We start from the raw sequence: 14,047 nt of genomic DNA, 5'->3' as shown, positions 1-14,047 counted from the left end.
TGACTGATTAGATACCATTGTACGCACATTAATCTCTCTTACTTCGTCGTCGATGTTCCTGCTTGAGACATGCAATAGTTTCAACATAAATGTAGCACACTGTGCCTCGAATTCCGTTTCTGTAAATTTACCGAATGGAATTACACGGAAACAACTTCGTCCCTCTAAACACTCCCGTTTGAATTCCACAACCACCGCTGTTACTTCTGCGTGTGCTCAGTCCCAGCAGTCCTTCTGATTTTGCTCCATGCCCGCAGTCAAGCCGTCTTGACCAGGTCTCCAGCCTCTGCAGCAGAAGTCTAGATCTGCATCTGCATGGATAGACTGCAAATAACATTTAAGTGCCTGTCAGATGGTTCATCGAACCCCATTCACTGTTATTCCAGTCTTGTATAGGGCATGGAAGAAACAAACACCTATATATTTCCGTGCGAGCTCTGGTTTCCCATATTTTATTATGGTGATCGTTTCTTCATATTATGTTGGCGTATACTGCTTGAACATCCCCCTTCAAGTTCAGGTCCTTCCTGTCGTTCAAAATCAGCATACCGATACATTGAAACCTCATGTATTTCTTTATCATCCCTATTACATTTCTGAATTGTTACATTATACACTGAAGAGCCAAAGAAACTGCTACACCGCGATTTTCCTTGGCCTATTTCTAGACACAGATTACAAACGAGACATTAACATGGAGCTACCTTTGGGGACAAAAGTTATGTAACTTCTTCTGGTTGGCCCTGAGAACCTCGGGCTTTCCCTCAAACAAGACTATTTAAGGGTATGGAGACAGCCTTATGAATCCATGGACTCTGCAAATCAGCAGGAGACGGTTTAAGGTGCTGGAGGCTCTGCAGTGGAGTGGGGCACGTGCAGTTTGAGTGACATGGGACCTCTGATACGTCTAAATACAGCTCTGATGGGTAACACTTACGTAAGCATCCTGTCTGACCACCTGCATCCATTCATGCCCATTGTGCAGTCCGACGGAATTGGGCAATTCCAGCAGGACGGTGCCACGCTCCACACGTCCGGGATTGTTACAGAGTGGCTCCTGGAACATTCGTCTGAACTCAAGAACTTCCGCCGGACACCGAACACCCCAGATGTGAACATTAAAGGACACCGAACCCTCAGATGTCAACATTATTGAGCATATCTGGGACGCCCTGCAACGTGATGGTCAGAAGAGATCTCCACCCCCTCCTACTCTTACGCATTTATGGACAGTCCTGCAGGATTCATGGCGTCAGTTCCCTCCAGCAGTACTCCAGACATTAGTCGAGTGCGTGCCACATCGTGTTGCGGCACTTCTGCATGTTTGCGGGGGCCCTACACGGTATTAGTCTATATATGTGTGCATGTGCCTATCACTGCCTTTTTTCACCTACTGGTGCTAGTGCACCAATATCATTTTTACACACAGAAACGAAGCAGAAAAGAAAAAATGGTTGACTGGGAAAACAAAGTCCTTATTATTAGTTTTTAAGTTGTACGTGGAATTAAATGCATGTATGGTAGACATTTAAATGGACCAAAAAATTGGTTATTAGTTTAAAAGTATATATGGAATTAAATGTGAAGTACTGTATGTGATTAAGTGATATAAGAAATATGCATAATAGAAAATACACATCGATCATTTTTTTTACAAAAAAGGAGTCTTAACTAAAAAACCATTAGTTATTGTTTAGTTATATCATTGTTATTTCATAGAAAAGAACCTAATCAATACAAAGGACTAGCCAGATGTAAATGATGAAGAAGGAGGATTTCCTTAAATCAGTACTGTAACATATGGCTTGTTATTTACAGTGTACTGCATTACACATGTATTTTCTTCTAGAATAGACACTACTTATCAGTATAAAGTGTGTTCAGTAGCAAACTTCAAGGTAAAGAAATAGCAACTAATAATATTATGTACAGTCACAGCAGCTTCGCAAAACATTACCCCTGAGTTAGAGTAACTATATATAATTCAGCATTGACATCAAAGTGCTGGCTGCCGCGGGCCACACGCTGTGGTGTGCCAGCCCTCTAGCTGCCCTCATGCGTGCACCACCAGCTGCGGCGCCAGCACTGCTGTGGAGGCCGTGGCTGGCTGGCTGGGTGGGGAGCTGGCTGCTGGCTGCTGGCTGCGGCCCCGCCTCTGCAGGTCTCCTCTGGAGGCGGGCTGGCGGCTCCCCACCCAGCCAGTGGCCACGTGGGGCCCGCGGCGGCAGCTCGCCACAGCACTGCCCGGCCGACACGTGCGCCACAGAGGCGTCTCGCGCCCAGTGCTGGAGACTCCCGAGTAAGCACTGGCTCATCGCACGTTTGTGTGCAGTACACTGGTGGGGATTGGTACGCAGTGAGGCAGGAAGAACAATTTATTTTGTATTTTCTTTATTTACATATGTACGCTTTATACTTATTGTGGCCGGCCTGGGTGGCCAAGCGGCTCTAGGCGCTACAGTCTGGAACCGCGCGACCGCTACGGTCGGAGGTTCGAATCCTGCCTCGAGCATGGATGTGTGTGATGTCCTTAGGTTGGTTAGGTTTAAGTAGTTCTGTGTTCTAGGGGACTGATGACCTTAGAAGTCCCATAGTGCTGAGAGCCGTTTGAACCATACTCATTGTGTAGGGCAATGTTTTTCGAGAAGTTGCTTCATATGAACCTTATATTCAGCTTGTATAGTACTCTGTCCAACAAGTGCCTCAACACATATATGAGTAGACATACATACCATACCTAAATTCTGCTCGAACGGACCTCATACTAATAGACTCTCCTGGCACAGTGACAATACATGCATTCATACACTGCTCCTCTTAAACTCAGATACCAGCACGTCTGTCTGTCTGTAGCAGTCGGTAAGATGCAGTATAAATCATCCAAATTCTCCACACTCGAATGTTTTATTTAAATGCGCATATCCCCTGAAGTTGATTCAGTCATAGCTTCCCTGTACATATGCACTGTTGAAACCCTCCTCCCATACATTTTAATGTTGGTTGGTGATTGAAATGCAACTTAATATGTTGTCATCTACTTCTTTGTATACTCCATCACGCTACGCAGCACGTCTGTCTGTCTGTAGCCATCCCAAACTCACTGTCGCGTTCTCGACCTACATTCACGCATTTGAGTAGACTAACAGTAAAACTATATGTCTTGGTGATAAGCAGTACACTTAACTGAGACTTGCCGCCTTGAGGAAGCTCTGATGTCTAAAAGTAGAAAGACTGCAGGTCTGATAAATCTGGAAGGTAGGCCGTGGCTTGCTCCTGCATTTCAGCTGGAGTTCATTGGCCTGGTGTAAAAATACGTAGGTATAATCCAATATATCTGTTTTTTGGCCCATCCCTGGTGACAACACTTTGCGATGTTCTTTTCACTACTCTGTACTGACCTGAAAAGCAGTGTTGGGAGGGGAATGGAGGGATATTGGAGTGGGGAGGGAGGGGTGAGCGGATGGAAGGCGACATAAGCAGCTGTGTCTGCTGTAAAACAAAAAAAACAAAAAAAAATTATTGACAGATCGTGAGGCAACGATTTGCTCGCAGGCCACAGTGATCCCGTGGTATGGTCCCTCACTGCAGTCTGTTAACGAACGAACAAGCATACAGAATAGGTTTCTAGATATGTGAGTGGTTGTAAAATTTCTTAATAACAAAACCCCTTACATTGCACTCGACAGTGAGTGTTCATGAGAGACAGACATATCGCCTTGAGTGTCCCAGAACATAATCTGAGAGACAGGATGAGCTGATGATGCTGTGGTGTACAGGGAGATGTAATTGTTGAATTACTGTAGGAGAGTGCAAGTTGACATAAGCAAAATTTGTTGGTAAGATGAATGGTAGTTAGGTCTAAATGTAGAAACATTCGAATACAGCAGTAGCCGTGCGCTACTTGACAGTCACGTCGATTAGATGTCTAGCTGTGTCGTTGCAAAGCGATATGGAATGGAATGAGCATGTAAGGGTACAGCACAGAAGGTGAATGCTCGACTTCGATTGGGGGAATTATAGGAAAGTACGGTGAATGTGTAGAAGACATAGGACACTAGTACAACCCATTCCTGAGTACTGCTTGGGTGTTTTGGATCTACACAAGGCCATATTGAAGCAAGACGTCGAAGCAATCGAGAACTGTGCAGCCAGATTTGTTACCTCTAGGTTCGAACTCCATGCTAGTGTTATGAAGGTGGTTTGGGAGCCCAAATAGGAACCCCTGCAGGGAAGACGATGTTATTTTGGAGGAACACTATTGAGCAAATTTAGAGAACCGACATTCGAAGCTGACTGCAGCACGATTTCAATGGCGTCAAAGTCCATTTGCTATAAGGAGCACTAAGATAGAGGAAATAGGGTGTCTGTGGAGGCATATATATAGTCGCTGTATATACGAGCGTTATACGAAAGGAAATGACTGGCGGTGGTGCAAGGCAACTTCCGCCATGCACCATATTGTGACTTATAGAATATGTATGTAGATGCATATGTACCAGTACTCAGCATGCCACCTGGCTGTGTGTGGCGGAAGGTTCTTCAAGCATCCCCAAGTGACAGTCTCTTTACTGGGCTTGCCGCATCGTCTAGGTGTTGTGCAAACAAAACACAGTCTTTGGCTCGTCTTCCCTAGAAGATTTTCTATTTGATCGTTCGTATTTAAGTTGGTCCTAATTGTAATACCTTGGCATTTAGCTGAAACGGCACCCTTTCGAATTGTGTGACTCGTCGAGTAAAAGAAATATAACGGATTCCTTCTAGTTCTCCTGTGGATGACGTAACACTTTTCATTATTTAGAATCAAGTGCCACTTAACGCACCGTGCCGGTAACCTCTCTATATCATTTTGCCACTGTGTCTGATCCTCCGATGACTTTACTAGATGCTAGAAGACAGCATCATCTGCAAACAATGGCTGCTCAGATTGCCTCCTAAATGGTTTTTATACATTAGGAACAGCAGAACGCCTTTCATGAGGAAGGGCAGCTACCACTTTTGTTTTACTCGACGACTTTCGAGAACTCTCACCAGGCAAACAAGAATACGGCGGTCATCCGGATGAGAGGCGTCACGCCACGCTTCCCGTGGTTTGGCCGTCCTGCGGCAGACTTCCGCTGCGCCCGCCGTCATATTGAGCGCGCGCTCCCTGCGACGCGCACTGCTTCTGTTTGCTCCCCAGTGTCGACAGCGGACAATGCAGCCGGCGGGCGTAATTGCCACAGTGGCAGCTCTGCTTGCAGCAAACGGGACGTCGGTGCTGGACTGCGTCTGCAGCCACCTCAAATCTGGCAGAATCTCTGGATTCAGTTTTCGTGAAGCTATCATACTATGGCGCTACTGTGACTATAAAGGTAAGTGCTTTTTCGTGCAGTACAGACTGACAGAACGTTATGCACAGTGCTGTTTTCACTCACGCACAGGCGCCTTGGCTTACATATGCTTTTATCAAAGGTTATACGTTTTCTCCCTGACAGTGAAGGACTGCCTTGGGGACAAACTGCACTTCATTCCACCCTTTTCGGTCAATGTACTTTGTAACACCCATTTGCAAGTTGAAAAATATCATATAGTACGATTTGGAAAGACGGTAAATTAAGCATCTATATTTCCGAACTGAGCCCAAAATGTTTTTCATAGGTGTGAAAATAGAGGGAAGTAAGATGCTGCGAAATACGAGTAGATTCTTTAAAACCTAAGCACCTTCGTGCAGACTTTCTGACGTACCTCGTCATAACAGCACCCTTTACGTATTTTCCGTAGTTCTGTATTCTACATAATCGTGGACATTGATATTACAATAAAAAAACTATTCACAATGAATATAGTGATGTCAAACGGCTCTTAACTACTTAACGTACAGCGATACATCGATAAGAAAGAGAATGAAATACAAACTAAGTACAAAATTTCTATCGTTGCTAAGCACAATCAAGAGTGGAAAGTTCCGAGTGATAAGTGAAAATAGTGGGCTGCATTCTGCGCTTCAGAAATTAACATTCGCCGTTGTGTCATCGCGGTGCAGAGGACGTATCCTTAGCGGCACAGCACAGACATCGGTGGCTGATGCCTGAAGTGGCTGGGACGGAGTTCACTTCCTTCACTGCACTGTACAACTTACCTTTCCGAACAGTTTAATTTCCTAAATTAAGTAAAATATATTTGTAGTTCTTGAATTACCTTACAATGAGCCTGACAACGTTCGTAGGGTTGAATCGGCTGTAGACGTATAGAAAAAGACCATCCTCCTTTCCTTTTTCCTGATGGATCTATGACTCTGTCGTTGAAATTTGGAAACCTGTGAATCGTTTTCTTTGCAATAGATAGCATGGCAAGACGAGACAGCCTATCTTCATCTCTGGTACTTCTAAGAAACTGTTTGATCCGCGACAACGCGCGGAAACACGTCTCTGCTTCACAGCTTCTCATGGGACAGCAGCCGCTAATTTCAGCAGATTCCTGACGTCGCCAAAAGGTTATTGCAGAATATTTTCAATGACAAACTTTATAAGGGCTCCTGCGTTTTTTTTCTTGAAACCTAGTTCGAGAATAAATGGTCTGTAGCTCTGTTTTTAACTCAGCTCTACTTAAAAAATTGATAGGACTGCGTAACAGCAGATAGAACATTTTCAGGACACTAATTTTTCAATGTCATGTCATGGGTGACTGGAATTCGTCAGTAGGAAAAGGGAGAGAAGGAAACATAGTGGGTGAATATGGATTGAGGGGAAGGAATGAAAGAGGAAGCCGCCTTGTAGAATTTTGCACAGAGCATAACTTAATCATAGCTAACACTTGGTTCAAGAATCATAAAAGAAGGTAGTATACCTGGAAGAATCCTGGAGATACTAAAAGGTATCAGATAGATTATATAATGGTAAGACAGAGATTTAGGAACCAGATTTTAAATTGTAAGACATTTCCAGGGGCACATGTGGATCCTGACCACAATCTATTGGTTATGAACTGTAGATTGAAACTGAAGAAACTGCAAAAAGGTGGGAATTTAAGGAGATGGGACCTCGATAAGCTGAAAGAACCAGAGGTTGTAGAGACTTTCAGGGAGAGCATAAGGGAACAATTGACAGGAATGGGGGAAAGAAATACAGTAGAAGAAGAATGGGTAGCTCTGAGGGACGAAGTAGTGAAGGCAGCAGACAATAAAGTAGGTAAAAAGACGAGGGCTAATAGAAGTCCTTGGGTAACAGAAGAAATATTGAATTTAATTGATGAAAGGAGAAAATATAAAAATGCAGTAAATGAAGCAGGCAAAAAGGAATACAAACGTCTCAAAAATGATATCGACAGGAAGTGCAAAATGGCTAAGCAGGGATGGCTAGAGGAGAAATGTAAGGATGTAGAGGATTGTCTCACTAGGGGTAAGATAGATACTGCATACAGGAAAATTAAAGAGACCTTTGGAGAGAAGAGAACCACTTGTATGAATATCAAGAGCTCAGATGGCAACCCAGTTCTAAGCAAAGAAGGAAAGGCAGAAAGGTGGAAGGAGTAAATAGAGGGTTTATACAAGGGCGAAGTACTTGAGGACAATATTATGGATATGGAAGATGATGTAGAAGAAGACGAAATGGGAGAAACAATACTGCGTGAAGAGATTGACAGAGCACTGAAAGACCTGAGTCGAAACAAGGCCCCGGGAGTAGACTACTTTCCATTAGAGCTACTGATGGCCTCGGGAGAGCCAGTCATGACAAAACTCTACCATCTGGTGAGCACGATGTGTGAGACAGGCGAAATACCCTCAGACTTCAAGAAGAATATAATTATTCCAATCCCAAAGAAAGCAGGTGTTGACGGATGTGAAAATTACCGAACTATCAGTTTAATAAGTCACAGCTGCAAAATACTAACGCGAATTCTTTACAGACGAATGGAAAAACTGGTAGAAGCGGACCTCGGGGAAGATCAGTTTGGATTCCGTAGAAATGTTGGAACACGTGAGGCAATTCTGACCTTACGACTTATCTTAGAAGAAAGATTAAGAAAAGACAAACCTACATTTCTAGCATTTGTAGACTTAGAGAAAGCTTTTGACAATGTTGACTGGAATACTCTCTTTCAAATTCTGAAGGTGTCAGGGATAAAATACAGGGAGCGAAAGGCTATTTACAATTTGTACAGAAACCAGATGGCTGTTATAAGAGTCGAGGGGCATGAAAGGGAAGCAGTGGTTGGGACAGGAGTGAGACAGGGTTGTAGCCTCTCCCCGATGTTATTCAATCTGTATATTGAGCAAGCAGTAAAGGAAACAAAAGAAAAATTCGGAGTAGGTATTAAAATTCATGGAGAAGAAGTAAAAACTTTGAGGTTCGCCGATGACATTGTAATTCTGTCAGAGACAGCAAAGGACTTGGAAGAGCAGTTGAACGGAATGGACAGTGTCTTGAAAGGAGGATATAAGATGAACATCAACAAAAGCAAAACGAGGATAATGGAATGTAGTCGGATTAAGTCGGGTGATGCTGACGGAATTAGATTAGGAAATGAGACACTTAAAGTAGTAAAGGAGTTTTGCTACTTAGGGAGTAAAATAACTGATGATGGTCGAAGTAGAGAGGATATAAAATGTAGACTGGCAATGGCATGGAAAGCGTTTCTCAAGAAGAGAAATTTGTTAACATCGAGTATAGATTTAAGTGTCAGGAAGTCGTTTCTGAAAGTATTTGTATGGAGTGTAGCCATGTATGGAAGTGAAACATGGACGATAACTAGTTTGGACAAGAAGAGAATAGAAGCTTTCGAAATGTGGTGCTACAGAAGAATGCTGAAGATAAGGTGGGTAGATCACGTAACTAATGAGGAGGTATTGAATAGGATTGGGGAGAAGAGAAGTTTGTGGCACAACTTGACTAGAAGAAGGGATCGGTTGGTAGGACATGTTTTGAGGCATCAAGGGATCACTAATTTAGCATTGGAGGGCACCGTGGAGGGTAAAAATCGTAGAGGAAGACCAAGAGATGAATACATTAAGCAGATTCAGAAGGATGTAGGTTGCAGTAGGTACTGGGAGATGAAAAAGGTTGCACAGGATAGAGTGGCATGGAGAGCTGCATCAAACCAGTCTCAGGACTGAAGACCACAACAACAACAACAATTTTTCAATGAAATAAAGAAGCGGTGTTTGAGTAAATTAGGGGGCAACAAGTGGCTGCAGAATTCAAACCTCTGTTTCTTCTGTGATATCATTAACAATGTCTCTAATTTTAAAAATTTCGTTTCGGAATGATGCTGCTGCTTGCTTTATTGAGACGCGACCAGTGGGATATTTTTGAAATTGGCTGTACTAGATGTTCACGTAGGGCATACATACATATTATATAAATGGATATATGTATGTATAAATGTATGTATGTGTGTGTGTGTGTGTGCGTGCGTGTGTGTGTGTGTGTGTGTGTGTGTGTGTGTGTGTGTGTGTGTTTGTGTATGTGTGTGTGTGTGGTTTGCACATGTTACACATCCCCTCGTGAACCGATTTCAACCAAACTTGCTACACACATCCCTTACTGCCAGCAATGAATTGCTGTGCGGGTAATAACTACTCACCTCTCATAGTTCAGGACACATAACGTCATAAACAGTGAGATGCGCGACAAATTGCCTCATAGTGCATGACGTCTAAATTTACTGCTTCTTCCCTACCACCTCTGTTCGCAGCACATTCTGCACACAGCACCGTCGTACACCAGCGAATGTACCTGCAAAGTCGTGTCATTGCAAGACGCTACGACCAGGCGATGTGGCGTCATGAGTGATGAGCTGTGTGAAGAAATGCCGCGTCAGTATGAATTTTTAATACATTTATTCGTTAGAGCTGAGACACACACAGAGTCGAGTCCACTTAAGAGAAATCCCCGATACCTGGCAGAGCTTTCAACATCTTTCAGCTGCGAAGCGCAAACGGCTGTAGGCGAAAACATTAGCCACCTGTAGGGCTGTGAAGAGTCTATGCAGACGTTTACAGAATCGCGGTCTAGACATGAGAATAAGCTGTGCTTACACTTCTGTAAATTATGCATATTTCTTTGTGCGACTGTTTCGTAATTTTAAAAGTGTTTGCACGAATACATATAAATGAAATTTTTTCGATATTACAGAAAAACACAGTTCAATTTTTGTTTTCATTTCTCATAGAAAATTGCCAAATGAACACCTGTACATTGCTGGGTTTGTCAGCTAGTTATTTTTATAAGATATCCCTAACCGAAAGGAAAATTTTGTGTGATAGAGTTTTATCCTTAGACCACATGTTTGATTTACGTTTGTTGTCTGTCTGCTGGTATCTTCAATGTGTTTAAGACATTCTGGAGTGTCCTCTCCGTTCTCATTAACTGTGAGCACTTTTCACGATTTAAAGTTCCATGTAATGGCCGATCCGTGTGGGATTCTTTGTTTCACAACTGCATCTGGAACAGCCACTTTTCGATGTGAATGACAGAAAAGTATTGCTACCTCCGCAGTAGTTCTGAAAAACGGTTTGATTTGTTTGTTTCGACTTGTCGCTTGGGCAAAAATTAAGTTCAGTGAATGTTCATAACAATGTACGTAATACACGAAATTATGCCCTTATATTACAGTTGATTGGATTTCTGTATGATGGTCACGCATGACGCTGGCGCCATCATAAATTTGAGATATTACGTTTTCTTTCGTTTCTTGGACAACATCGGCGAGTACATCTTTAATTGAATCAGCCAAGGAGGTAGCACTGATAAGAGATTGATTTGAAAACATGCAAAATCTTTCAACCGGCTCTTCAGCAGATAACAGAAAACGAAATACTACCAGTAACTGAAATTTAGAAGCTACATCAGATGTTTTATCTGCTAACAGAGACACAAAAACAGTCTCCGCTAGTTCTGCATTATCTTCGTCCTGACACACATGTAACGTACAGTCCAATAAATTCTTCTGTATACCACTGGGTGCACCTAAAAGACAGCAGAATTGTTCACGTGCTCTTTCACATCCGCAGCTGACGCGGAAGTGAAATTTACCCGTTCCCTAAGTATTCTACGTCTGTTAGATTCTACTGTTTCATCATGTACACGTAGCGCAAGTTCAGACTCACTGCAGAACTTTATCTTGGAAAGAACATAGCGAGTTTGTCTCATATCGCCGTTCTGTCTTCCTGTATTTTGTCTGAAAGCTAAGATGTTGCATAATTTCTGTTTTTCCAACGACTGATAAAGCTAAAAAAGCATTCTTATGCCCAATAGATTCCCCACGCTTCTTAACCTTCTCTGTTAGATGACTTACAAGGAAACTGTTAAGTGCGACGTCGCAGGAACAGTCTTTAGTAAGGCTTATTCAAAAGTGAAAATTATGACCAGAAAAATATTAACTGGTGATGACGCACCATGTCCACAGACAACGAGAGTCTGGGATGCGCAGAGATCAACCTTCTATGGGGTGCATGTATTACACCTCACAAAATGGACATCGTCGACATCCAAGAAATGTTAGAAACAAACCATTAACTTGGACCATGGAAACCGAATAAAAATGGCGCGTCTCAATGATCACAAAGATTCGCACCATCGAGATCAAAGACGAACTCCTTGGCAGCTACGAAGCGTGCAAGGCATCCACTCTTGAAGAATGCATACAGAAATCACATTGGAGTAACAGGGTGACGAGAATTGATGGAAAGTGATGGCGTGCAACCGAATGCAAAACAGCCTGTCGTGGAGCTTATCGTGAAACTGGCTGTCCTTTAAGGCGTTGATGCAGATAGTACAATAATATGTTCTATACGCACAGAAAAGACAAACATGTGGAGGTTGAATTCATCTGGTGGTTCCAGGTGGTATGAACTGCAATGTCACACGCTTTCCAGGAGCGATAGTTTGTTCTTTAGGAGTATGACTTTTATACACAGACTACGAATGAAACAAAAGCGACTTATTTTGACGAGCTATTAGCCAAATGCAGTGTTCATACCATAGTTGCAGTTATCTAACGCCCGTTCTCCCACTCTTGCTTGCTATGATGTAAATATCCCCTACTGCCCTTGCCAAAATCATTCACATGAGAAAGGATCAAGGGGCGCAAAGCGACTCTCAGTTCTTGCAGTGCAATGCATAGCGTTCCAGCATATATACCATCCGGTTAAAGAGTCAATTAATAGTATACGAAATGATATTCCATGATCTTGATAGAATTCTCTTGATACCTTTAATTTCCAGGGTCCCTTTCATATGTGTTTCCTCTTCAAATGCAGATTGGTTGCAGTGGAAAACAAATTCCTTACTCAACGATAGGATAAGTTTGAATACATCCTCTACAAATTTCTGGCCCGATTCCGTAGTATGCTGTGCATCGTCAAGCTTCGTTTGAAATTTCATTGTCCTACAATTCTGTAACACAGTTTGACGTTAAGCAAGCATCCACTGCTTCTCTTGAAATCACTATATGTATGTCGCGCGCAGTTTGATGTGGATAAAGCGCCCGAAATCCTCAAACCAAACACACTTGATGTGGATAACGTAGTAGGTCACCAGCATCTACATTCCGTAAATTGTATCGAGCATACTTGAAACGCGAAAACGTCAGTATTTGTGACAAGTGCGTCTTATCCGTTCAATAACCGTAGTTCTTGTTATGCACTAACGGTCATATTTCTGCCAACATCTTCAAAATACACTACTGGCCATTAAAATTGCTACACCGCGAAGATGGCGTGCTACAGACGCGAAATTTAACCGACAGGAAGAAGATACTGTGATATGCAAATGATTAGCTTTTCACACAAGGCTGGCGCCGGTGGCGACACCTACAACGTGCTGACATGAAGAAAGATTCCTACCGATTTTCGTACACAAACAGCAGTTGACCGGCGTTGCCTGGTGAAACGTTGTTGTGATGCCTCGTGTAGGGAGGAGAAATGCGTACCGTCACGTTTCCAACTTTGATGAAGGTCGGATTGTAGCCTATCGCAATTGCGATTTATCGTATCGCGACATTGTTGCTCGCGTTGGTAGAGGTCCAATGGCTGTTAACAGAATATGGAATCGATGGTTCCGGAGGGTTATACGGAACGCTGTGCTGGATCCCAACGGCCTCGTATCACTAGCAGTCGAGATGACAGGCATGGCTGTAACGGATCGTGCAGCCACGTCTCGATCCCTGAGTCAACAGGTGGGGACGTTTGCAATACAACAACCATCTGCACGAACAGTTCGACGACGTTTGCAGCAGCATGGACTATCAGCTCGGAGACCGTGGCTGCGGTTACCCATGACGCTGCATCGCAGACAGGAGCGCCTGCGATGGTGTACTCGACGACGAACGTGGGTGCACGAATAGCAAAACGTCAGTTTTTCGGATGAATCCAGGTTCTGTTTACATCATCATGATGGTCGCATACGTGTTTGCCGACATCGCGCTGAACGCACATTGGAAGTGTGTATTCGTCATCGCCATACTGGCGTATCACCTGGCGTGATGGTATGGGGTGCCATTGGTTACACGTCTCGGTCACCTCTTGTTCGCAATGACGGCACTTTGAACAGTGGACGTTACATTTCAGATGTCTTACGACCCGTGGCTCTACCCTTCATTCGATCCCTGTGAAACTCTACATTTCAGCAGGATAATGCACGACCGTATGTTTCTGGTCCCATATGGGCCTTTATGGATACAGAAAATGTTCGACTGCTGCCCTGGCCAGCACATTCTCCAGATTTCTCACCAACTGAAAACGTCTGGTCACTGGTGGCCGAGCAAGTGGCTCGTCACAATACGCCAGTCACTACTCTTGATGAACTGTGGTATCGTGTTGAAGCTGCATGGGCAGCTGTACCTGTACACGCCATCCAAGCTCTGTTTGACTCAATCCCAAGGCGTATCAAGGCCGTTATTACGGCCAGAGGTGGTTTTTCCGGGTAATGATATCTCAGGATCTATGCACAGAAATTCCGTGAAAATGTAATTACTGTCAGTTCTAGTATAATCTATTTGTCCAATGAATACCCGTTTATCATCTGCATTTCTTCTTGGTGTAGCAATTTTAATGGCCAGTAGTGTATAT

Source organism: Schistocerca americana, chromosome 11, assembly GCF_021461395.2.
Source record: "Schistocerca americana isolate TAMUIC-IGC-003095 chromosome 11, iqSchAmer2.1, whole genome shotgun sequence".
Classification (NCBI taxonomy): domain Eukaryota; kingdom Metazoa; phylum Arthropoda; class Insecta; order Orthoptera; family Acrididae; genus Schistocerca; species Schistocerca americana.
This window is presented reverse-complemented; position numbering follows the sequence as displayed.